Here is a 23,977-nt window from a genome sequence, read left to right on the forward strand (position 1 = left end):
AGCAGGAACACGAATAGCTGGTACCGATCCTTTTTTCATGAGCAGCTTCTTAGCAAAACCAGCTTTATACTGACCCTCGTTTATAAAGCTGTCTGGTGAGAAATGATTCGCGCAAACATGAGAGCATTGACGTTGCTCGTGGGGAATATTCCCTTCGAAAACAAACTCAGCCACTGCGTCTTCAGCGGTTCGGATTTAGGAACATCAAAATGACTGCTGTGTTCGTTATTACACCCAAGAACAGAACACCACAATCGCTTAGACGCCATTCTGCTCATAGACAGTGCTCCAGCATATCAACAATGACCGCGCCGGTCAGCGCAGACTATGATTGACAGCTGGCTCACGGGCGAGGGGGGGTCTGTGTTGAAACGATGCTGTCAATCAACAATCGTGGGAGGGGTTTCCGAGCGTGTGACGTCACAAGGTCGAACAGCTTGATTTGAGACAGGGGAAAACATATAAGGAGATTAAAACAAAAACACTGGATGGATTTTTATCATTTTATGATGGTTGTGTACAGGCACTGCCAACACACATTTCAGTACAATCAACTTGTAAAAGTGCATGTACCATTATATGACCCCTTTAAAAAAAGAAATAAAGCAATTGTTTCAATACATAAAAACTTGCTTGCAAGGAGGTGCACCAGACCCTTTCTGCACCCTGGGGTTTGATATTGAATTCAGGATCTCGGCTGAACTCGGTGCTCTCTGTGTGCTGGTGGCAGAAGGGCTTGTGTTGGAATTTGTGATGAAGAGGGGAACGCTGGGATGTGCTTGGCCCACTGAGCTCCACATTATGGATGTGTCCACGGCTGTGAGGCTGCATGTCTCCGTGACAGCTCTCTCTCTCTCTCTCTGTCCGTCTGCAGCACGCCGTGTTAGATTAGAAAGCCTGTCTGCTTTCTGCTCCGGGACGGCCAATGCATTATGAACACCACAGATCTAACAGAAGAGAAGAGAAGGGTGTTTGTCATATGTAGGGCTGGTTATTCCTTTGCAAGTATAAAGAAGAGCACTCTGCTGTGAGCTCCAAAACACGGCGGCGTTGTAAATACTGCAGACAGAGGGTTTGTCATTCCGGAGTGCCGGAGTCACATTGCTTGAGACTTGGCAATATGCCTCTTGGCTCTGCGGTGACAGCGCCATATATTGTGATGTATTGTTGTAAATGTTTAAATGCATTCGCGTCTAAGCTGGCAGAATTGCGCTGTAATGTAATTCCTTACAAGCTATAGGGAGGAAATAGTTCTGGTGTGAGCGCGCGGTGACGTTTTCGTGAATGTGATCGATTGTATTCCGCTTACAGGTGATTGATGTGCGTGAGCGGGGCCCTGTGTATTACCGTGCATAATTTAGGCTTTTGCTCTGTTGATAGAGTAAGCTTTCAACCGAGCGCGTCTCACAGGAGATGGACGTTATCTGGGCGCCAAGTTTCCGTGGCCGTTTGAAGTCGCCTGTTTACTGTACAAACAGGTGAGTCACAGTTAAAGAACCTGGGCTAAAGCTAACAAGCTTACCGCGACGTGTCACAAAGTGTGAATCTGAATAACTCCTCTAAGAGAGTTTCGAAGCGATGATACGGGTGCCAGGACTCAGCGTTCGATGACACTTGTTTACGTGACAAGTTCAAATCCTCCTTACGAAGAGCCACCATGCTTATTTGAATGAAAAATAACTCGTGCACCCCCCCCCACACCCCCCACCCCACCCCCAAATATTCCATTTGCATAAAAGCTTTCATTTAGCACAGATGAACTCGGGAGGCGAGCGCAGAGCTTGCTGGAGATTAGAGCAGTTCATTTGTCACATTAAGAAGAATTACGTGTGTTTGTGTCACTGAGCAGAAGGAAAGAGAGTTTAGTGTGAATTAAAGAAACGACAGAGAACGAACGCCGTTTGAATGCACGGGCAAACAAATCAAAGAATAAATGAGTAAACCGAAAACAAACAAATAAATACATTTGAGCCCGCAACAACTAAATGACAAGAGTAACAGTATTAGGAGGAATTTCAAGAACTAATAAATGAGGGTGCTTAATGGTGGCTAAAGAGAAAACAAATCTAAATGGAGCTTGACTTATGTGGAGGGAAAGTGGAGTAAATTAACTCAGTGAATAAAAAAAATAAAAAAACACTGACCGCATTCACTGTGTTGTGGTCTGATAGGGTTGGATGAAATGTAGCAAATATCACATTTAAACAAACATTTGTTTTTTAACAAAACACAAGAGCCGTGAGAGAACGGCTCGAGACCGGTCTCGTATCTCTCACAGAGGCGCTTCGGAAGCACAAAAGGAGGAGCGATGACAGTGAAGGACGAGAGAGGACCAGGCCTGGACTATTTTACGTTAGGTTTTGTTTATGTGTGTGCGGCAGTCGTCCACGAGGGACTGCAGCTTTTACTTTTGTGTTTGTTTGATTATGATTATTAAAGTGTGAAACGATCGCCGGTTTCCCTTCTTCCCTAAATTACTACGGTGGGGAATTTCAACTGACTTCTATTGTTTTTATACCAAACTCTAATAATATTATTAATACATTTATTTCAAATTAATATATTTTTTTTGACAACAATATTTATATTAATTAAAATAGTAATATTAACATTGCTATTTATTAAAAGTGTTAATCTATTTTATTAACATTAATAAAAAGAATATGAATATTATAATGTATTAATATACTTCATTTGCATTAATATTATTTTAAATAATTATATTAACCATCCCTAACCCTATTATTTTTTAGCATTAATATTAGCAATAATTTAAATATATGTATTAATATTACAGTACATGTCTATTCTTTAACTACAAACACACACATATATGTATATATAGGCCTATATATATATACAGTGCTGGTCCGAATTATTTGCCCCCTTGGTAAAATATTTGTTCCCAGTGTGTTTTTGGAGAAAAAAAAACATTTATTTCATAATGTGATTTTCCACCCACTTTCAATTCTTTTACTCCAATAAAAGGTAATATTTTTTATTTTATTTTTAAAAAAAAAATATCAAAAGGATAAACAATACAGATTTATTTTTTACAGCCAGGCATCTTTGATCAAATTTACCAAGGGGGGGGGAATAATTCTGACCAGCACTGTATATATATTAATGAATTTATGTATAGTAACTCAGTAAACACACGTATACACACACTACGTTACTAATCCTCCTAATAAATGCAATACAACTTGAACCAAAAACCCTACATATTTTTTCTGTCTGTTGCGTGGTCTGTGTGTGTGTGTGTGTGTGTGTGTGTGTGTGTGTGTGTGTGTGTGTGTGTGTGTGTGTGTGTGTGTGTGTGTGTGTGTGTGTGTGTGTGTGTGTGTGTGTGTGTGTGTGTGTGTGTGTGTGTGTTCTGATTAAAATGATTAATGAACAAACACACAACACTGGCGTCCTGCAGAACGGCAGACGTTTGAACAGATGATTGCTCTGACATTGACGGATGGAAGACAAACGTGTTTAATGTTCCAGGTTCAGACAAATCTAGAATGCCCTTATTACAGACTCCAAAGACAGCGCTTGTCTTTTGCAGCGGGCTGTTTATTGAATAGAAAGCACAAATAGATAGAGAAATCCTCTGTTTAGGCCTCTTGTGTTGTAAAAAATAAAAAAAGCTTTCCACCAGATAGTTCAATCATCTCCCCCTTCAGCTCTCTGCCCCGTAGTGGGAGGAAAAAAGAAACTTTTTGTGCACCTGGTTGGCATTTTCCCTCTTTTCTCCAGCATGGATGAAGGTCAAATGAATAAGACCGCTGTGCAGGGGTAGCTTGACATGGCTTGGAGGAGTGTACTTCATTTAAGCCGGACTCGTTGGATAAGGCCTTTGTTGCTTTATTTCTGGAACTCTCGCCGCTAAACACAGGGGAGGGACAGCTCATGACAGGAGCAGGGCCTTTGTGATTCTGTGGGCAGAATGACCCACACTTTAACAAGCAATGACTTTCTTTTATAGGCCTGGAATCCACAGCACTGTATCAGATGGTCACTCAAGCAAGTTGAGGCCTCCTGCTAAGCAAACACTCACAGATAAATGTATCAGCGCTCCATTAAAACTGTTTCAATCACATTTTGAAGGACCACCTTGGTTATCTTTGGATGTCTGCATGTGCTTAAATGATGCTTTGAATGTCATAATGTTTTTCCATAATGCTAGATAAAACTTATATGTTGTGATAGTTATACCCAGTAGTTAAAACCAATACCATTTTGCTAATGTTCCCATTAAGTTATGAACATGTTATCTCTGAATGTTCCCTGAACATTCAAAACATCCTTTTTTTTAATGTTTTAAAAACGTATTTTTCTTGGTTATACGAACGTTAAGGGGATATCCCATTGTAAAAAAATTGCGCACATTATTGCAATGTTTTTTTAATGTTCTCAGCGTTCTGAAACAAGTAGTACCATTTAAAAACCGTTACACGAACGTCCAACTAAAACATTTCAGAAAGAAATGTAACAATGTATAAATGAAATTTTTGTGCTAATTTTTTGAGCACATCATTAAACACCTGATAACTTTGAATGAATGTTCCAATAATGTTACTGAAAGAATTTTTGTTCATAACTTTGAGAGAACAGTATGAGAGAACATTTTGAGAATTTTCCCTGTTATAGATAGTTGAGTACATTTGTGTGATTGTTGTGTACTCGCCATATTCACGCATTAGAAGCAAGCAAGTACATATTTGAGACCTGACGGGTAACTCATTTTACAGTACATTAACGCTAGAATTTTGCATTAAAATTCAAGAAATAGGACAGAGAACAAGAATAGTAATATCCTTTCTATTTTTCATTGATAGTAAAGAACAAAAATATAGCTTTATAAAGAACACTAGCATAGTCCAAACCTGAATTCAAGTGCCATTATGCTGAATCTGTCAAGAAACATTTATAATAATAATTAATAGGCTACATTTATATTTGTATCTAAATATGAATACATTTATATTAATATATTTTAGTTATTTAATTAATAAATAAATAATTCATATTATTATTGTTATTTATTAAATTCCTCAAATACAAGTTGCTCTCCAAACGCTACAAGCACCTATAGAAAAATGTGAATTATACTTCAACGGACGCAGTTAATTTCGACATTTTTGAATGGACTGCATTCATGCCAAAACTTACCGTAATGGTACTGGAATCCACGTGAACCTTACTGCAGGTCAAACTTTGACAAGAAAGGATGTCAGACATCAGGTCTGCACCAAAAACTTGTGTGAAAGCGTCCTGAAACAAAGGTAGTGGGTGTGTCATTCCATTTGGGAAACTCTTATATGTTATGGTTAACAGTTTTGGTTTCCACAGCATCATTGCGTCCCCTGCAACGTTCTGCACTGAAGCCTGAAGCTAGACTCTCAAACGCTACAAAATGTTACTCTCTAATTTAGCTGAGCAGACAAAAGCAGATACGAAGGTGGGGCGCCACTTTGCTTTACCGATGTGCATTTATAAGTGTGTGAATTGCTGTGGTTTCTCCATTCTGATATATGACAGTGTAATAATGTGATTGTCTCACCTGCTTTAATGTCCAGAATGCTGAAAACGCCTTCAGTGTGTGCCAAGATTGCATTGATCCCCCTTTCCCTAAAAAAATTATAATAATTATCTATTTTAAAGCACATCATCTCACACTGCATGTTTTATTACCTTCTGTTTGGCCGTGGTTAATGACAGACCAATTTCTTGACACCTTTTTGACCCCGTGTGTCATCTTCCTGTCCGAGGGCGTCTCTGCGTGTGGCGGAACTGTGCGAGAGTGGACGGCTTTTGCGCGTGTGCCAGCAGTGTTAGCTGGAACAGCTGGAGGTGTTTGAGAGAGAAGCGTTTTGGCTCGTCCTTGGTTGAGCAGCATATGGCAGCTGGCCCGCACCTGTAAGCCTTGACCTCCGCATTCAGACCCGGTGGACAAACACTTACCACGAAATACAGCACATTAGAGCACTGTGGATTCCAGGCTGGAAACCAAGAGGCTTTAGAGTTCAAACCACAGATAAAGTGATCCAAGAACTGGACAAACGCTGGGTTCCCCTTACACCATTGTGACCTTGAGCGAAAGGAGTTATCGTAGTTACTCTATGAGCCCTGAAGTTATCGTAATGTAAGTTGCTACTGCTATATACTCTGTGGAATACTTGATTCTGATTGGTCAGCCAAGGGCTTTAGTTTTATTATTACTGTAATATTGTTGCAGTGTTCGTCTTATAAGATTGTTTTGTATGACATAAGAGACTATTTTTTTCTTAGTGGAAGCTCTATGATAATATATTTAAATGAAAACATTAAACTCATATAAATTTCCACGAATGTATTTATTGAGCAGTTTATGCATACACATAGTACATGTAAAATAATTAGAAAATTTTGAAAAGAGGGCATATGATTTCTAGAGGGAAATCAGATGCACTGAGATTAATTTGTGTCTGTAAAACTCTTTAATACATCTTAAAGTCATATTTTAAGCTGATATGTTGGTATGTTCCACAGTGTTTTCGGGAACTGGATTTGAATCCATTTGTCAGACTCAGCCTAAATTTAAGATTTACGTATTTTAATTGCATATAAATTTCTCATACTTTTGGATTACATAAACTAATAAACTTAATGCGAGCCATATACATAAATGAAACTGAGAAGAAACAAAGATTTCTGTGAATGTTTTTTTTTTAAATACATAACCATGTTTATTATCAATAAATATTTTTTTAATAAATGAAAACTGCTTGTTCCACAGCTGGTCATGTAATTGTTTTCACAATTAATAGATTTATAGCTATTATAAGATTCTAAGCTATTTGAATAAATTAATTTAGAAAATATGATTATTTAAATCAAATCAAATATATTAGTTAATAATAAACTAATTTGTTTTATGTATATATTTTGAGTGCAGAAATCGTTCCTGCTTCATTTAGGTATAACTGGGTTTGTTTATGTCAAAATCAGATATTTTATATGCAATTCAAATACATACATCTGAAACGTGGGCTTAAATATTTGTTTGTGTGTATAAAATGGACTAAATTTAATTTCAGTGCCAAATTAATGCACAAATAATTATGACTCATAGAGGATAAAAAATATAGATATTTTAAAAAAAGAAAAGCATAAACATTACAAGTCCAGTAGTGTTCAAAGTTGTGCTCAGGTCACCAAAAATCACACTAGCAGGATAGAAAAAAGGGCAAGCGTAGGTTTGATACGATGTATGAATATGTGTGTTTTGGCAAGCGTTCCTTCAACAAGTGTGTAACATTCTATTTGTTTCGATTCTTGTGGTGTTGGCACCAGCCAGCATGCCCCATATGACCCCAATGCCATATTAGCGAGTTTCACAAAAGCAAAGCTGTGCTGTGAAGTTCGCAAGCGTCTCTGACCCGTGTCAAAGCTGGTTTGTCTTCTTGTAATGGCACAACAAATATGAAACATTCTTATAGCTTTTTTTCTTTTCTTGCACACTAAAAACGTAAACAATAAAGACTTGGCTCTCTTTGCTTTCTGGAATGATGTATACGTTCTGCGTCTCTAATGATTCCGGGCGTCTGTGCTATCTCGCCTACTTCAGCAGGCATCTGCCACCAGTCCTCGACACGCGGCACACAAAGTCAACGGAGGCCGCTTCTGAATATCAATTCATTAAAACACATCACACCATAGCAGACGGCTGTGCAAGATCTATTTCTAGTGAATTAAACTGCTCAGCTCAAAAGTTGTTTGCTCTAGTATCATCCTCATGACTCAACGTGCAATCAATGCAACGGTTTTTAAAGAAAAGTACACACGCACAAAAAAGCAGTCACTTTAATGTTTCATCTGAATGTGTGTGATTAAACTGCAACTGGCGAAAAGTCTTCTTGTCAATAATGGTAATTACAGTTTAGGTCTGCACGCTGTAATTACCCTTTACTCTTTTGGGGTTAATTCCTGTAATGCCCTTGATAAGACCTGATGCAGGAAGAGGAAATATACTGACCCTCTGTGAGTGACCTCTAGCCTGGTCAAAGTGATTACCCACAATGCACCGGCTGGCGCAATCTCTGAGCCATCTGTGTGTGGCCAGGGAGTGGCAGTGGCTCCTGTCCAGATGTGACACGATGAAGGGATTGGGGGAGAGACTGAAGGGGGTGAGAGGAGGCCGGCTGAAGGTGCAGGGCGTCAGGACGAACGGGCTGTGGGGATCTGACGGGAGCAGCTGGTCGCTACATGTGTATAAGTTCAGCTGTAATGCATTAACCCAAGCAGCCACCCAATCCCTGATACGGACACACACAGCCAGAGACACCTTGGTACAGGGTAAATGGGGCATTGTTTTGTACAACACGTGTACATATACAAAAATGCACACAGTCACGATCAGTGTTGTGGGATGTTACTTTTAAAAGCAAAGCTATTCAATATTGCGTTACTCCCTGAAAAGGTAACTAATCGTATTACTTGTGTTACATTCAACGCTATCTCACGACCAATTTATACGCAAATGTGATATTTAACTAAAGTCATTTGGTTGAATTGGATCATTGAAGTAGCCTGGTTAAAACCAGACCATTCTCAGTTGTAACTGAGTTATGGTCTGGCAAAGCGTCATAGACAAATCATTTCCAGAGGGGCGTCACCAACGGACGTCGCGGATAGACCTAAAACCAATCAGAGCGATGAAGGAGATGACGTATGCAGAGCGGCAGAAACATCTCCGAGTGTTGTTCTTTGCTCGGTTTTTAACAAAAAGGAAACGTTCAAATCGCTTAAAACAGACGCGATAGCTGATTCGAACGAGTGATGTTCGACGGCGGCATCCATCTTTGTAATGTAGGCTACAAAATCTGCTTTAAAATCCCAGCGCTGTCGTCATCGTGTAAAATCCGCCCCAACGTTTCTGATTGGCGCCTCGATTTCGACGGATTGGAAATGGGCTTGAATGAGCTCTTTGCCAGACTAACTTTCAGAGCAAATCTAAATTTGCCGGAAGTTGTCTGGGTTTTCCCAGGCTATCATTGAAGGTCAGTAGCAAAGAAATTGGTTAATAAAGTGAGATTAAATACATAAAGTATATTTGTTTTATATTTATGATTACATATTTGTGCACTTTTTTCAGACGTAATAACAGATTCCAAGGTCGCCTGTTTCTAGTTTTCTCTTTTCATCTCAGCCAGTTCCAGAGAACTGAGAGTCGATCGGCCTTATAGAAAAGGCATCTGTGTCGTTGTGTTATAGTTTGACAGTGAGACTTCTCAGGTGAATCTAATGGGCCATATCTAATAGCCAAGTGAACAAAGAGACGAAGAGTTTATTACGCTAACAGCGTTATGCGTATATCTGGGCAAAGCATGGCTGTAAATCAGCTCCAGTGGTTTTACTCTCTCACAGTGACACTTTAAATTCACTATGACAAACACCTCAAATATGTGCCTTAATATTCTCCGCCTCCCTCTGGAAGACTTCATGCCATCTCTCGCCTGTCTAAATATACTCAAGACAAATGCCTCCAATAAAAGCAAGTTTTACAACAGTTAGCATAGCTCCTCTTAAAGTTTGGAGGTTCTTAAAAAAAATGATCAGCTAAACTTTAATATATATAGTTTTCGAAGGCAAGAAGCCACGAAACATGTCTTTGTCAACGAAGCTTGCATGTAAAGCTAAGAGACAGCCGGGATCAGAGCAGGCGGTGTAAAAGTGATGCTATTTGAGCCCATTTTTTATGATTCTGTACTTTGTGATTTATAGCAGAGCTCTTCCTCATAAGTGTTGAGTGTGTAATGTCAGTGAGATATATTGTTGGCGGAGTGAGAAAGTTTTTCTCAGGTTGTTGGGATTTTATTTCTTTCCCATTTTGATGGACGATTATAGAAAAAGGCAGCAGGTTGCGCCATAAATCAGGGCTCAGTCAATGAGCGGAGCAAGTCCGCAGTTTATGTTTACTAATTCTCCAGGTGATGTCGTAAAGAAGGAACGTTCAATGTCATCAGGGACTATAAAACGGCAATGGAGGAGACCACTGTTTGTCTCTCTCTCTCTCTCTCTCTCTCTCTCTCTCTCTCTCTCTCTCTCTCTCTCTCTCTCTCTCTCTCTCTCTCTCTCTCTCTCTCTCTCTCTCTCCTCCACCCACTCCTCCTCTTGGTGAGATTGGTGCTGCATATCTAATAGCGGCCATGAGTAGAAACTTCTTACAGGCTGCTTTTTATTAACCTGTAACTCCCGTCCTCGCTTATTCATACTGATGAATATACAAGTTTTATAAGCTTTCTGCTTTTCTTTCTCGTTTCATATTCTACTATGAAACCGTTTAAGGCGCTGGATGTTATACAAATATGCTGTGCCATGCTACTGTTACGGTGTTATTCATTTTGTCATGTTTCTGGTTTGTGGTTTCTCTGTCTTTGGTCTTTTATTCAGTTTGTGCCTTGTTAATTGTAGTCTGTTATCCTAGTCATGTCATTATTAGGTCCCTTGTTTCAGGTGTGTTGTCTTGTTAGGTTGTATGGTCCCGCTCGTTGTTCTGATTTGCCCCAGCTGTGTCTTGTTCCCTGATCCCCTCTGTGTATTTATATCCTGTCTTCTCTTTTGTTCATGGTTCAGTTATTGAATGTATGTTTGAATGTGCGTACCTCGAGTGTCTGTTCTGAATCTGTATTAAAGTCTACTGCTGCGTTTAGATCCGGCTTCAGCCTTTGCTTCCACGCAAATCGTAACAGAATAACTGACCCACTAGGATCTAGCAGCCATGCCTACCTGGAGTCCTGATGTCCAGATCTTCCGTCTTCGCCAGGAGAATCGCGCCATCGAGGATTATGTCGCAGAATTCCTCGAGCTGGCACATCTCGCGCAAATGGGCACCCAGGGCTTGAAGATCTTCTTCCGCGGAGGATTATCGGAACCACTCCGGTCTCTGATGCCCGAACCTGGTCCGCACGGGTCTTTAGAGTGGTATATCGACTTGGCGCTGTTGTGGAGCGGCTCTTCGTTTACCGTGGACGTGGAGGAGAAGCTGCGAGAGCCTGCGCTTCACGTCGCCCCGGTCGCGCCCGCGCTTCACTTCAGCTCTGCCGAGACCACGCTCCACAAGCCCGTGCTTCAGGTCTGCTCAGCCGAACCCGCAGTATCCCCTCAGACCGCGCTCCACGTCTTGCCAGCAATCAAGCCAGCCTCCGCGCTCCGCGAACCCGCGCTTCTTGTCCGCTCAGCCGAACTCGCACATCACTTCAGCCTCGACGAACCCGAGTCAAGTGAGTCAAGTGCCGCCGAGTCAAGTGAGACCGCGCTTCCCGAGTCAAGTGAGTCAATTGCCGCGGAGTCAAGTGAGTCAAGTGCCGCCGAGTCAAGGGAGTCAAGTGCCGCCGAGTCAAGCGAGTCAAGTGCCGCCGAGTCAAGTGAGTCTAGTGCCGCCGAGTCAAGTGAGTCAAGTACCGCCGAGTCAAGTGAGTCAAGTGCCGCCGAGTCAAGTGAGTCAAGTGCCGCTGAGTCAAGTGAGTCAAGTGCCGCCGAGTCAAGTGAGTCAAGTGCCGCCGAGTCAAGTGAGTCAAGTGCCGCCGAGTCAAGTGAGTCAAGTGCCGCCGAGTCAAGTGAGTCAAGTGCCGCCGAGTCAAGTGAGTCAAGTGCCGCCGAGTCAAGTGAGTCAAGTGCCGCCGAGTCAAGTGAGTCAAGTTCCAAGTCAAGTGAGTCAAGTTCCAAGTCAAGTGAATCCAGCCAAGTGAAAGTTTCAAGCCCAGTGAAGCGCCGTCGCAGGAGGAGGAGGACTCGTTCAGCTCGCCAGGCTCCGGTGAGTGTATCCAGACGCCTTGCCCTGCCGGCCCCGCCTCTGCGCCTCGCCCTGCCGGCCCCGCCTCTGCGCCTCGCCCTGCCGGCCCCGCCTCTGCGCCTCGTCCTGCCTGCGCCCTTCAAGCTCCGGGAGGCCTGCCCGGAACCCATTTACCACCTGGAGGTTCCTCCCGAGGATTTCCCCAAGTATTTTTTGGGGGGGGGCAGAAGGTACTCCGTGAGGGCCATGGAGACGACGTCGACATGGTCCTCACCCTCGTCTGAGTCTGCTCCGACCTGGCCACCATCTCATCGTGCTCCGCCCTGGCCTTCGCCACGCCATGCTCCACCCTGGCCTTCACCACGCCATGCTCCACCCTGGTCTTCGCCTCGTCCTGCTCCGCCCTGGCCTTCGCCTCATCCTGCTCCGCCCTGGCCGCCGTCACGTCCTGCTCCGCCCTGGAGGCTTCCTGTTCCGGGCAAGCCACGCCCTCGTCAGCCTCCAGGGCGCCCACCCTCCCGCCCCTATTTGATGTTCATTCGGCGCGGGGTCGCGCCTTATGGAAGGGGGGGATAATGTTACGGTGTTATTCATTTTGTCATGTTTCTGGTTTGTGGTTTCTCTGTCTTTGGTCTTTTATTCAGTTTGTGCCTTGTTAATTGTAGTCTGTTATCCTAGTCATGTCATTATTAGGTCCCTTGTTTCAGGTGTGTTGTCTTGTTAGGTTGTATGGTCCCGCTCGTTGTTCTGATTTGCCCCAGCTGTGTCTTGTTCCCTGATCCCCTCTGTGTATTTATATCCTGTCTTCTCTTTTGTTCATGGTTCAGTTATTGAATGTATGTTTGAATGTGCGTACCTCGAGTGTCTGTTCTGAATCTGTATTAAAGTCTACTGCTGCGTTTAGATCCGACTTCAGCCTTTGCTTCCACGCAAATCGTAACAGCTACATCAATACAATATAAATACATTTTTACTTCAATAAGAAAAACAAGCATAAACAACAAACACAGGACATCACCATGTTTTTTGACATGGTACCAAGGTAATACCATGTTTTTTTTTAGGAACGTACATTCTTTAAAGGGATAGTTCACCAAAAAATGAAAATTCTGTCATTAATTATTCACAACTCGTGTCGTTCCACATCCGTAAGAACTTAGTTCATCTTCGGAACACAAATGAAGATATTTCTGTCCCTCAATTGGGAGCAATGCACACATTCAAGGTCCAGAACGACAGGAAAGACATCATCAAAGTAATCCATTTGACTCCAGTGGTTTAACCTCAATTTTATGAAGCAACGCAAGTGCTTTGTTTGTGAAAAAAAAAAACATAATTTACCTCTATATTTACAAAATAATAATATCCAAAGCGAGTTCATGGAACTACGACAGCGCTCGAGTCAACACAACACGCATGCGTCGTGTTGCTCCTCCTACGGGATTACAGGTAAATTTTTTGTGCAAACAAAGCACTCACTTCGCTTCATAATATTGCAGTTCAAAATAAATAGGCACACTACAAAACACTCTAATTCCTAAAGTAAAAATATTACCAAGATTTGTTCTAAATTTTTCACAGGAGATTGAATTATGAAAAAAATTTATGAATTTGATTCTAATTTAATGAATGCATTGAACTTATAACACTTCATATGGGAAAGACAATCGGTGCCTCAGCTCATTCATCCATGTGATATAAAAAAACAATTGTGTTGCTTTGGAACAATTAGTATCTAAATTAGAAATTGAAGCTACTGTCAGTCTACTTAAAATATGATATGAACATTACATAAACCTTCCTGCTGTGATTCTATAATGTGTAATGTAAAATGTGTAATGCCACGTGAATGAGGATTAATTATCCGTATTTTACACATTGCCCTCGTAGATCAGTATTTGATTAGCGCTTCAGTGATCCTGTACAATAAGGTTGCATACATTTAGCATCAATTAGCAACTTCGCATGGGCCCCGACACCATGGGTTAACTGCTCATCTTCTCATAATTAGCTCTCTCTTGTTATGAGGAGTCTCCATAGAACCCATCATAAGCACACGGCTCATACTAAACTCTACATGCAAATTGTTCCTATTGTACAGTATATGAGATTAAATGACATATGGGGAAAAGGGGAGGAAATGCTATCGCGTGTTGTTCAGCTATCATCTTGGAAATAAAAATGGTCGTCGTCCGGGTACTCCATGAATACATGGGTGGGTCCTAACGCTCCAGTATATTGATGGGAACACTATACTGTAAAAGCATCGTCCTTCGGATGAGATGTTAAACCGAGGTCCTGACTCTCTTTGGTCATTAAAAATCCCATGGCACTTCTCGTAAAGAGGGGTGTAACCCCAGTGTCCTGGCCAAATTCCCTCCATTGGCCCCTATCAATCATGGCCTCCTAATAATTCCCATCCACTGAATTGCCTCTATCACTCTGTCTCCTCTTCACCTATAGCCAGTGTGTGGTGAGCGCACTGGCGCCGTTGTACTGTGGCTGCGGTCACATCATCCAGGTGGATGCTGCACACTGACCCACTGACCCACTGATATGATTGTAATGCTCTTTGGGTGTACAGTATAGTAAAGCGCTATATAAATGCTTCATTCATTCATTCATTCTTTGTATGTCTTGCTGAAATGTTAAGTGTTAAGACACGTCTGTGCGCTTGTGTAGGAGTTTGTGCGAGCGTGTTTGTTTTCAGTCTTTGAATTATCGAGGGCACTTGAAAACAAGGCCATCAGCTCAGTCTTCTAAACGGAAAGAGAATCGTTTATCACAACGCCATGTGATCGACATCCAGTGTGTTTTTATGCCGTCGATATGCTTATTAGCTTTAGGAATAAGTGTCATTTGTTCTAGGGTTGCCTTCAAGCTTTCAATCAAAGGATGTGTGTGAGACAGCTAATTCAGAAGAGGACATGCGTTTCTCTAGTGGACATTCATTATGGCCGTGCTGCATGAGATGGATTCGCTTTAAACGGCTCCCTGCCAATTAAGTCTCAACAGATCAGTCACTGTTCTGTTTCATGACGCCTAGCTGGACTCTCTTTTATGTGTAAGGTGTGTTTTAGCATATTTTCCATAATGCACAGATGCACTGAATCATTATACCACAACAATATATCATCATATCACAAATATATAACATTATACACTAATATAATTGCATTGTCACATAGAAAAGTACTTTGAAAGGGGGTTTTACACAAAATATCAATATCTAAACTAGCAATATTTTCACATCTTAGTGAATTGGAGAGACCAGAGAGTGTTGTAACACCATCAGAAAGGTGACAGTAAAAGGAAAATATTACATATAAAAGATTTACAGGACAAAACTAATTTTGAGGTATAAAAGTAAAAATGTATGTCTGTTTTATCATTTGATTTTAATAATCTACCCAGACCTCAATATGTGGCCTTGTTAGGAGATGATTAACTATATTCTCTTTACCTGTGATTGGCCATAATGTTTTGCCTCATCCGTGCACATTTATTGTGTAAATCAAATTTACTTGGTCAAAAGTATCATTTAACATACCATTTTATTAATAATCAATGTAACACTTTACAATAAGGTTCATTAGTTAACTCTGGTTAACTACATTAATTAGCATAAACTAATAATGAACTGCACTTACACAGCATTTATTAATCTTTGTTTGTTAATTTCAACATTTACTAATACTTTATAAAAATCTTGTTGTCATTAGTTAATGCACAGTGAACGAACATGAACAAACAAGGAACAGCTGTATTTTTTGTAACTAAAGATTAACAAATACAACAAATGTATTGTTCATGGTTAGTTCATATTAGTTAATATGTTAACTAATGAACCTGTAAAGTGTTACCTTGATTTTTAATAAAATGGTATATATGTTAAATAATACTTTTGACCAAGTAAATTTGATTTACAAAATAAATGTGCAAAAATATATTTTTTAATAAACTTTTTTAATAAAATCCTCATTTCAGAATGGCACACGCCACTGCTTCAGGGGTCTTGTAGAGTCCATACCTCAGTGGGCATACCTATTTTGGCAGCATGCGGAGGACCAACACCATATTAGGCAGCTGGTTATAAGGATTTGGCTCAACGGTGTTTAAATAAAGCATTAAACATCTGTCTCTTACAGCCCATTTAGTAAACTTATTGTACTCTAAACTTTTTTCCAGCTTTTATGGATGAACTGTATATTTCTAAACAACTTTAATTTGTAGCAGATACATTTGTGAGTTTCAAAAAACACTCTCCTAACAATTTAGCTCCAGCATACATACAGTCTCAGTAATGTCTCTGGATCACTGTGATCTCTGTTCTAAGGTCAGCACACAGTCAGATCAGCGCCGGTGACCACGGCTCTCAGACCAGTCCTTTGTCATAAAGTAATAAATCAGTTGTGCTGAAATGCTTCCACGCTTTCATTTCATTCTGTCAACACGGCCGCAAAAGTCTGTGAAAGGGGTGCAGAGATTCGCATTGATCTCCTGCCAGAGCTCTCGGCCACCATGACTAGCCGGCTTTTAGGAAAGATGTCGTGAAGAGCTCAGTCTCAAATCCGAAATGTCTGGGAGTGCTTGAGCACAGAAAACTCTGTCTGTAAGGCAGGGCTCATTATTTGTGAACTAGTGTTTAGATTTGCCCTGGGGATTTGTTCACTTACTGCAACTAAATGACACTGTTTTCCAGATAGAGTGCCGGTGTGCGTCAGTCAACTTTTTAGAGGCCTTCTGAAGCTATCGAGCCTTGCTTTCTCTCTCATACGACTTTAAGAAAGCACATACATGTCAAACATGATCTCATTAGTCATAAGTATTCATAATAAATAGTTGTTCAAGGCTTGAAAGTAACAGCCGCCAACCCAACAAATGCGGGTGGATTTCAGCAGTGGTGTGTAACTCCTACAAGTCACTATGGAGGGTTGAATTTTATATATAAAATGTGAATTTTTCAATCGTGGTCTTTTAAAAATTCATCTGAAATCATTCAGTGTAGTGTTATCCAAAATATAGATTTTTCAGTACATATCGATAGGCCTACTGAAATATCTGAAATGCTTTCAATACTCATTTTCAGCATAATAGACACGATACCAGCTGCGCTCTCTCGCTGTCTTGTCTCTCCGACAGTGAGTTGAAACACAAACTCGCCTCCCCTCACTCACTCATTTCATTTGCTCCGGATGAATATTGTTGTTGTTAGTGGGATTGCAGGTATTGTGCATAATTTGACACCCTAAGTGCGTGCACATAATGCCGCCTCTCATTGAGTTCTTTTTCGCTGCTTATTGCGCTTAAACAGTCAAATACACACTAAATAATGTCGAAATGCCGGTCTTGGCGAGTTTTCACATAAACACAGTCAGTTGTGTTTTAAGTGAACTTAAACAGTTGAGAAAGAAAACGCATGTGTAACAGTATAATGGATCCATGAGTCAGGTATTAAAGTGACAGCAGCCTAATATAGGCTACCTGCTGCCAAATTACGATATAATATTAAAACATATCTATATGGCAGTTTTTCCCCATGGTCTCAAAGTCAAAATCGTGGCCAGTGAAAATGTTGAGTGGCTAATAACTTTGGAAAACCACTAGCCCCAGTGGCTGGTGAGCAACAAAGTTCATGTCAAGCCCTGGGCTGTAACATAACATCTAGCATAATGTACAAATCTTTACAATATGTCTATTTAGGTTCAAAGAATTTGTAGCCGACATTTTACTGCATTTTCATTGACACTGTACTGTACACTGAAATGTACATGTATGAATATGATTGTACACAGTATAAAAGTACCCTGGTATTACAGCCCGTTCTCATCCCAAGGCGTCATACATGTGACGCTTTTGACATTTCGTCGAAATCTTACGCACGTCATCCTTTAGCGTCAATATGAGACGCAGAACCCAAGGCGTCATACAGGTGACGCTTTTGACATTTCTTCGAAATCCAACGCACATGGCATCGTTTAGCGTGAATATTAGACGCAGATCCCAAGGCGTCATAACCGTAACCCTACCCCAGACCTAAACCTACCCATAACAGTGCGTGTTATATTGACGCTAAAGGATGCCATGTGCGTAAGATTTCGACGGAATGTCATATGGCGTCACCTATATGACGCCAAAGGATGAGAATGTGTTGGGTATTACCATCTGATGGAAACAGAATAAATTGCAGAGTATTTGAACATGATAATCATGCAGGACAATGGTATGTGTCAAAGGTTTTACCAACTAATGGTCAATACCATGAATACCGTCGTATACACTTACCCAGGTTTACCCTGGTTTGATGGTATTTATGGCAATATGATTACCATATTCATACACTAGTGTTCAAAATTGAAACTTTTATTCAGCAAAGAGGCATTAAGTAAGTGACAGTAAAACATTTATAATGTTACAAAAGGTTTCTATTTCAAATACATAAATGCTGTTCTTTTGAACTTTCTATTCATCAAAGAATCCTGACCTAAAAAAAATAGCATTATTTCCACAAAAATATTAAGCAGCACAACTGTTTTTAATATTTAAATAATAAGAAATAGTTCTTGAGCAACAAATCAGCATATTAGAATGTATTCTGAAGTGACACTGGAGACTGGAGTAATGATGCAAAGAATTTAGCTTTGCATCACAAGAGTAAATTGAATTCTAAATTATATTCAAAAAGAAAACAGCTATTTTAAATTGTAATAATATTTCATAATATTACTGTTTTTACCCCAAACTTTTGTATTTTTGAAGTGTATATTATAGTATTTATAATGGTAAATCGTGATAATCATATCGAAGTTCCCTGTGCCAGCATTACTGTACCATACTGCAACCAAAATGCTTTTTTTTTTGTAAGTCACAAAAGCAGATATCGGCAAACATGCAAAATAACGTCTTCCATCTTCATTCTGTCAAATTATTGCTGCTTTTGTTATGCTACAATGTACACTTATGATTCACCTCTGCGGGTGGTTTCCAAGGTGATCTGTCATGCATTCCATAAATTGTCCTGTTTCTCTGAACATATTTTGCTGCTTTCTGTACTCATTATTCTCAGTGTTTTCAAAACAACCGTTTAACAAAGATATTTTCTCAACTGCCATAAATCTGCATGTTGTATTTGTGATAAAGATGAATGGAAAGATAATTATCAGCATTGTTTATGGAAAATACGCTGTGTTAACCTAGTACCGTTCTTCAAAAGTGGCATCAAGCCACTAGAAAAGTACAGAAACCAGTCAGAATAATGAGAGTTGCTTCATCACATGTCAGACGGTTTGTTATGTAAATATCTTCTTGTGACCTACATGTCTTTAAAGCTTATATTTTAAGCGTGGCCCGGGCTATGCTAGCAGTGGGGTTTTTTCCCCCAATTGCAGAGGAAACTTCAAACAAACATCTCGACTGTTTCTCTCTCTCTCTCTCTCTCTCTTCCCATCAGCCGCAGCACTCATTTCCTCTGAGCAAAACACAGCTAAATATTTTGTCTCCAAAAAAGCAAATTTACATACTGTTTTGGAGGTAATGGAGCAAAAAGCTTGATGCGCTCACACGCAGACAGTGACTGAAATGAACTATTAGCCGTTTTCTGTCGACGTGGCCATAGCTCATTTGCGGCGCATTGCATAATTGTGTTTCATGCCCTTTTTTTTTTGCAGGAGGGTGGGGGCTTTATTGAACACTTTGATGAGGAAATGCTCTTTTTCTCTTTGCAGAAAGAGAGTTTGAGGACTCAAAGGTGGGAGGATAGAGGCAAGGAGGGCTGAAAAGAGGAAAATAAACTCAGGCTTACGCTAGTGCATTTATGTGGGTTTGGCGAACTAATTGAATGTACTTTCGTTTTGTGATTGAGGGTTTTATGATCTAGAGGCAAAGCGGAGTCTGCCAGTTCAGTTCTGGCTCCAGAGACCCAGTCTAATCAAAATGGGTTTGGTGGCATAGCCCTTCAGCACCGTGATATCTCAACAGACACTCGTGGGTTTAAGCCATCTGCCCTCAATAATACACCCACCACACGCGAGCTAAAGCTCAGTGACTATACCGCATTACTGCTCACCAACACCCGCTTTAGAGTTTAAAGGCACAGAAAAGTCCAAACCCCAACAGACCGGCAGAGCTTTTGATATAAAAGGGAAGCCTTAAAATTGAAATGCAAGGGGATAGAGGATTGTATTGCGAAAAAAGCTTTGTCAACATGAGCAAAGTTACACACCAATTGTTTGATGAGCCGTCTAGGTAAGAAACTAGGGAAAGTGTCCTAATCGTGTTTAAGACAAGAAGATTTTGTGATGTACTGTTAAGGTCTTCTGAGGAGCTTTGGTCTCCATGTTGCCATTATGCATTGGAAGAATAAAAGTCCTGTATGTGACATGCTGTACTCCATCTAAAACTATTTCAAACAGCACTTTGATCATTGAATATGACTATACATGAAGCTTTAATTATCTAATATAAATTGAAAGATTACATGGAATAGTTATGCTTTAAACAAAAATGGGATTCAAATGGTTGCGGAAAAAATAAATGGTGACCAGTTACAGGACCGTAAATCTTCGTCAAATAAAATTATATTAAAGAGGATCTATTATGCCCTTTTACAATGTCTTGATTTTGTTTTTGTGGGTCTACTAGGTTTTCATGCTTGAATGTTATTTTTCACGTATTTTACATTATTGCAGCACGTCTCTTCCCATTCTGTCAGTAACTCTCTGGGGTGCTTTTCCCATAAAACAACTCGCTGCTTAACTGCCATATGATGCATCGTTGAAGAAATGCGTCTGTTTCCCGAAACCTCATTGTCGGTAAATTTGTCGTTCAACCACGTTTGTTAATGATGTGATGCAGGTGGTGGAGTAAAAACGGTAACACTTTATTTTACGACCCGCAAACAACTGCGTAAGTAAACCGAAATTACGGTGTACGTTTCTGTAATTATAGTGTACTTCCGTGTAGGTATAAGGGAACAATATGTTAAGTTTTGGGTAATAAAGGGGTAACAAGCAGATATACAACCTGCAAATAACTTCGTAAGTAAACCGAAATTACTGTGTATGTTTCTGTAATTATAGTGTACTTCCGTGTAGGTGTAATTAAAAGGTTTTTTTTTTTTTTTATTTTTTTTTTTTTTTTATAAGAGTACCTTTCTCTGTAATTACTGTGCGAATAGTGTTGTTTCGTATTGTTACATAGTAAGTAGTGTTTGTTACCCGTTTCAACTATGTTTTTTACAGGGTAAGTGTAACTCCTGCGGGCTGTAAATTAAAGTGGCGCTTGTTACCTCCTTGTTCTGTGTAGTTACAGGGTAAGTACAACATTAAACCAGTATGCTGAAACAGACAAACCTAGCTTCACCATTAGCATTATCAACAAATTTCTAAATTAGTACTTGTAAAAGTACAGTAGCACAATTAAACCAAAACCATTTATTAAAACAAGTTTAACAATAAACAATCACAATGTTGAAATTACATCAACACAATCTGTAAACAGAACAGAAATAATCTTGAAATCACACTGTACATATTTTGCCAGAAATGTGATGATAACTTTTATATACAACAGACGTACAATTTTTGCCTGGAATATATTAACAGAATAGGTACCTGTTAGTTTAAAAATAATTACATTATAAATAATTTGCTTGTATATCTGCTTGTTACCCCTTTATTACCCAAAACTTAACATATTGTTCCCTTATACCTACATGGAAGTACACTATAATTACAGAAACGTACGCAACTTTACTTACGCAGTTGTTTGCGGGTCGTAAAATAAAGTGTTACCGTAAAAACTTATTTTAATTAATCCATTTGAGATCAAATTAATGCCAGATTTTTTTTCTATAAATTACGGATTTGGCATCCGAGGACTAATTCCCTCTTTTCTTTTTTTTTCTCAGATATTTTGCTTTATTTCCATACTCAATCGTCTTACATACTAGAGCACGTATGCACATGTGCACTCTTCAAAACTTCTTATTGAAAAAAATGTAGGCTATTGACAAACTAAAAGACGTAAATTACATTTGTGTATATTGGGAATAAAACAGCTTTTTTGCTCAAGATAGGGATTTATTCAGTCCACATGTTATGCAAACAAGAAACTCTGCTTCTAACCACAGGTCGAGATCTGTCCCACACAACTTTGTGAAGCTGAACTATGGTTTCGGGAAACATCAACTCGTTGAACTATGCTGATAACGAAGGAACTTGTGACCATAGTTGGCTAACGAGGCTTTTGGGAAACGCACCCCTATTTCCAGTCTGGAACAGTCCGAAAGTGCTCTGATTGATCAGCTGCTTCAGCATGGTATGAAAATGAAATGTCACGACCCTTACCATAACCGCGAGTACTAACACAGTACTAATGCAACTCAATCAGGCCTTGACCCTTTTTTTTTTTTTTTTTTGCATATGCCTTGGGTCAGACTTATTTAAATGAGGATATGTTCCTGGAATCTCAAGACTACAATTGAGGCGTTTCAGGGAGTTCAGAAACAGTGATTACTCATTTAGATAATAACTCCCTATTTAGTAGACTTTGTGCGTCGTACCATTGCAGACCTTTTTTAATGCTCAAACAGCAACATTACTCACTAAAGAAAGCAGAAAATGTAAATAAATAAAACAAGAAAATGACATAATAAAATACAATTCAAAAAGTTAAAAATGTTGTTGGACTTTTATGAGATTATGAATTATGGACATTATGGTTTTAATTATGAACTATACAAATTCTGATATTGCTTGACTTGTTATGGATGAGTATCTGTGCAGGTTTTATTTTATTTTATTTTGATGAGTTTTATTTTGGTATCATGTACCTGTATTCTGGGATGACACTAGCGTGGGTAGAGCAGGTGTAGAGCTTTTTGATCTGCATGCCTCAAATGCCGACAGAGATGTTTTTGTATGAGTATAGCACTTTAAGTACAGCAAATTACTGTGTATCCAAAGTATATTCACAAGTAGGCCTACACATATATTTAGGTGCATTGGGTGGAGTGGATGCCAGACTACAAATGAACGTGATACAGGCCATTGTGTGTATGTGATTTCAAAATTGCAGCATTACATCTCTGATTACCTCTTTATACAGCAGAGATCACAGCCGGTGTATCCTTAAGATCCTCGAGTCTGTTGTGAGTTTTACTCCTCCTTCTTTCTCAGCGGTGTATGAGTCTGTACTGTTGCCATTGTTCCTGAGCCATGCCCATCACCTTCTGTAGTCTCTTTCTCAAGCGCCAGATGTTCTGTCCTGGAGACCTGCCAACCCCATTGTGCTGGCACAGCAGGAGCTGATGAGAAACTCTTTGTGTGTGACCATACTCACTTGCAAAGGTAAATTGGACAGAAGTCTTAATGTACAGAAGTTTTTCCACCTTCAACAACAAAAAAAGTGTGCATTTACTAAACAGTTGAACAAGCTTAGCACACTAATATTTCAATGGCCTGCATTTTAATCACAAACCTTTCAATGCAAGTTGTAGGCTCACATTTTAATAATATAATTCATGTTAACTAGAACTTGTTTTTAAGAAAATGTCCTTTAAAAAATTGGATACATTTAAACACACATTAAATAATTTAGACATCAATAATTAAGCAAAAACAATGCGGTTTAATTTTAGTGATATGCTCTTCTGTAAAGTTATTTTTCTAAAGAACAAACTTTGGACATTGAACTAGACTAGTCGTATAAGTTAGTCATCTTTTTTCTTGAAGACTGATCATTACTGTTTTTATGTCAGTCACATTAAAAGAATGATCTAATTTTAATCAGAAAAGTAAGACTGATTACTCTTTGGCTAACTGTTAGTCAAACTATCTGGACGTGTCTTTCGGGTCAAACACTGGCTAGGCGACTATACATGATGAGAAATTACATATTTAAATATATAGGCTGAGTTATAGTGTATCTTTCAACATACCTTTTCATGTTGATTCATGTTTATGTCGTGCTAGTGCTAGTAAAGCAGAAGAGATTCACTCACGCTGCGTGCTGCCATTTGAACTGAAACGATATTTATTGTTTGAATTTGTAATTTTACACAAATACATATATAAATAAATGTGAAATCTTTCATCACAAATAACTCCAAAAAAAAAAACAGCGCATTGTGGCTTCCAGATAAAAATGATAGAGTGCATCACACTTTTTCGCTGTTGCCTGATTTGCATAATTCCTTGGTGACTCGGATGC

At 39.6% G+C, this 23,977-nt stretch overlaps 1 long non-coding RNA gene across 1 annotated transcript; it reads right to left on the reverse strand.

Moving 5' to 3' along the window:
- Positions 1-632: 632 nt before the first annotated feature.
- On the reverse strand, positions 633-23,146 carry LOC130083484 (uncharacterized). The gene is made up of 4 exons (XR_008806840.1): positions 22,862-23,146; positions 5,555-5,616; positions 3,719-3,926; positions 633-947 (listed from the first exon to the last, which is right to left on the reverse strand). It is a non-coding gene; the product is annotated as an uncharacterized LOC130083484 (long non-coding RNA).
- Between the last annotated feature and the right edge of the window lie 831 nt (positions 23,147-23,977).

The sequence above is a fragment of the Rhinichthys klamathensis genome, unplaced genomic scaffold, assembly GCF_029890125.1.
Source record: "Rhinichthys klamathensis goyatoka isolate OS25496 unplaced genomic scaffold, OSU_Roscu_1.1 h1tg000056l_1, whole genome shotgun sequence".
In the NCBI taxonomy this organism is placed as follows: domain Eukaryota; kingdom Metazoa; phylum Chordata; class Actinopteri; order Cypriniformes; family Leuciscidae; genus Rhinichthys; species Rhinichthys klamathensis.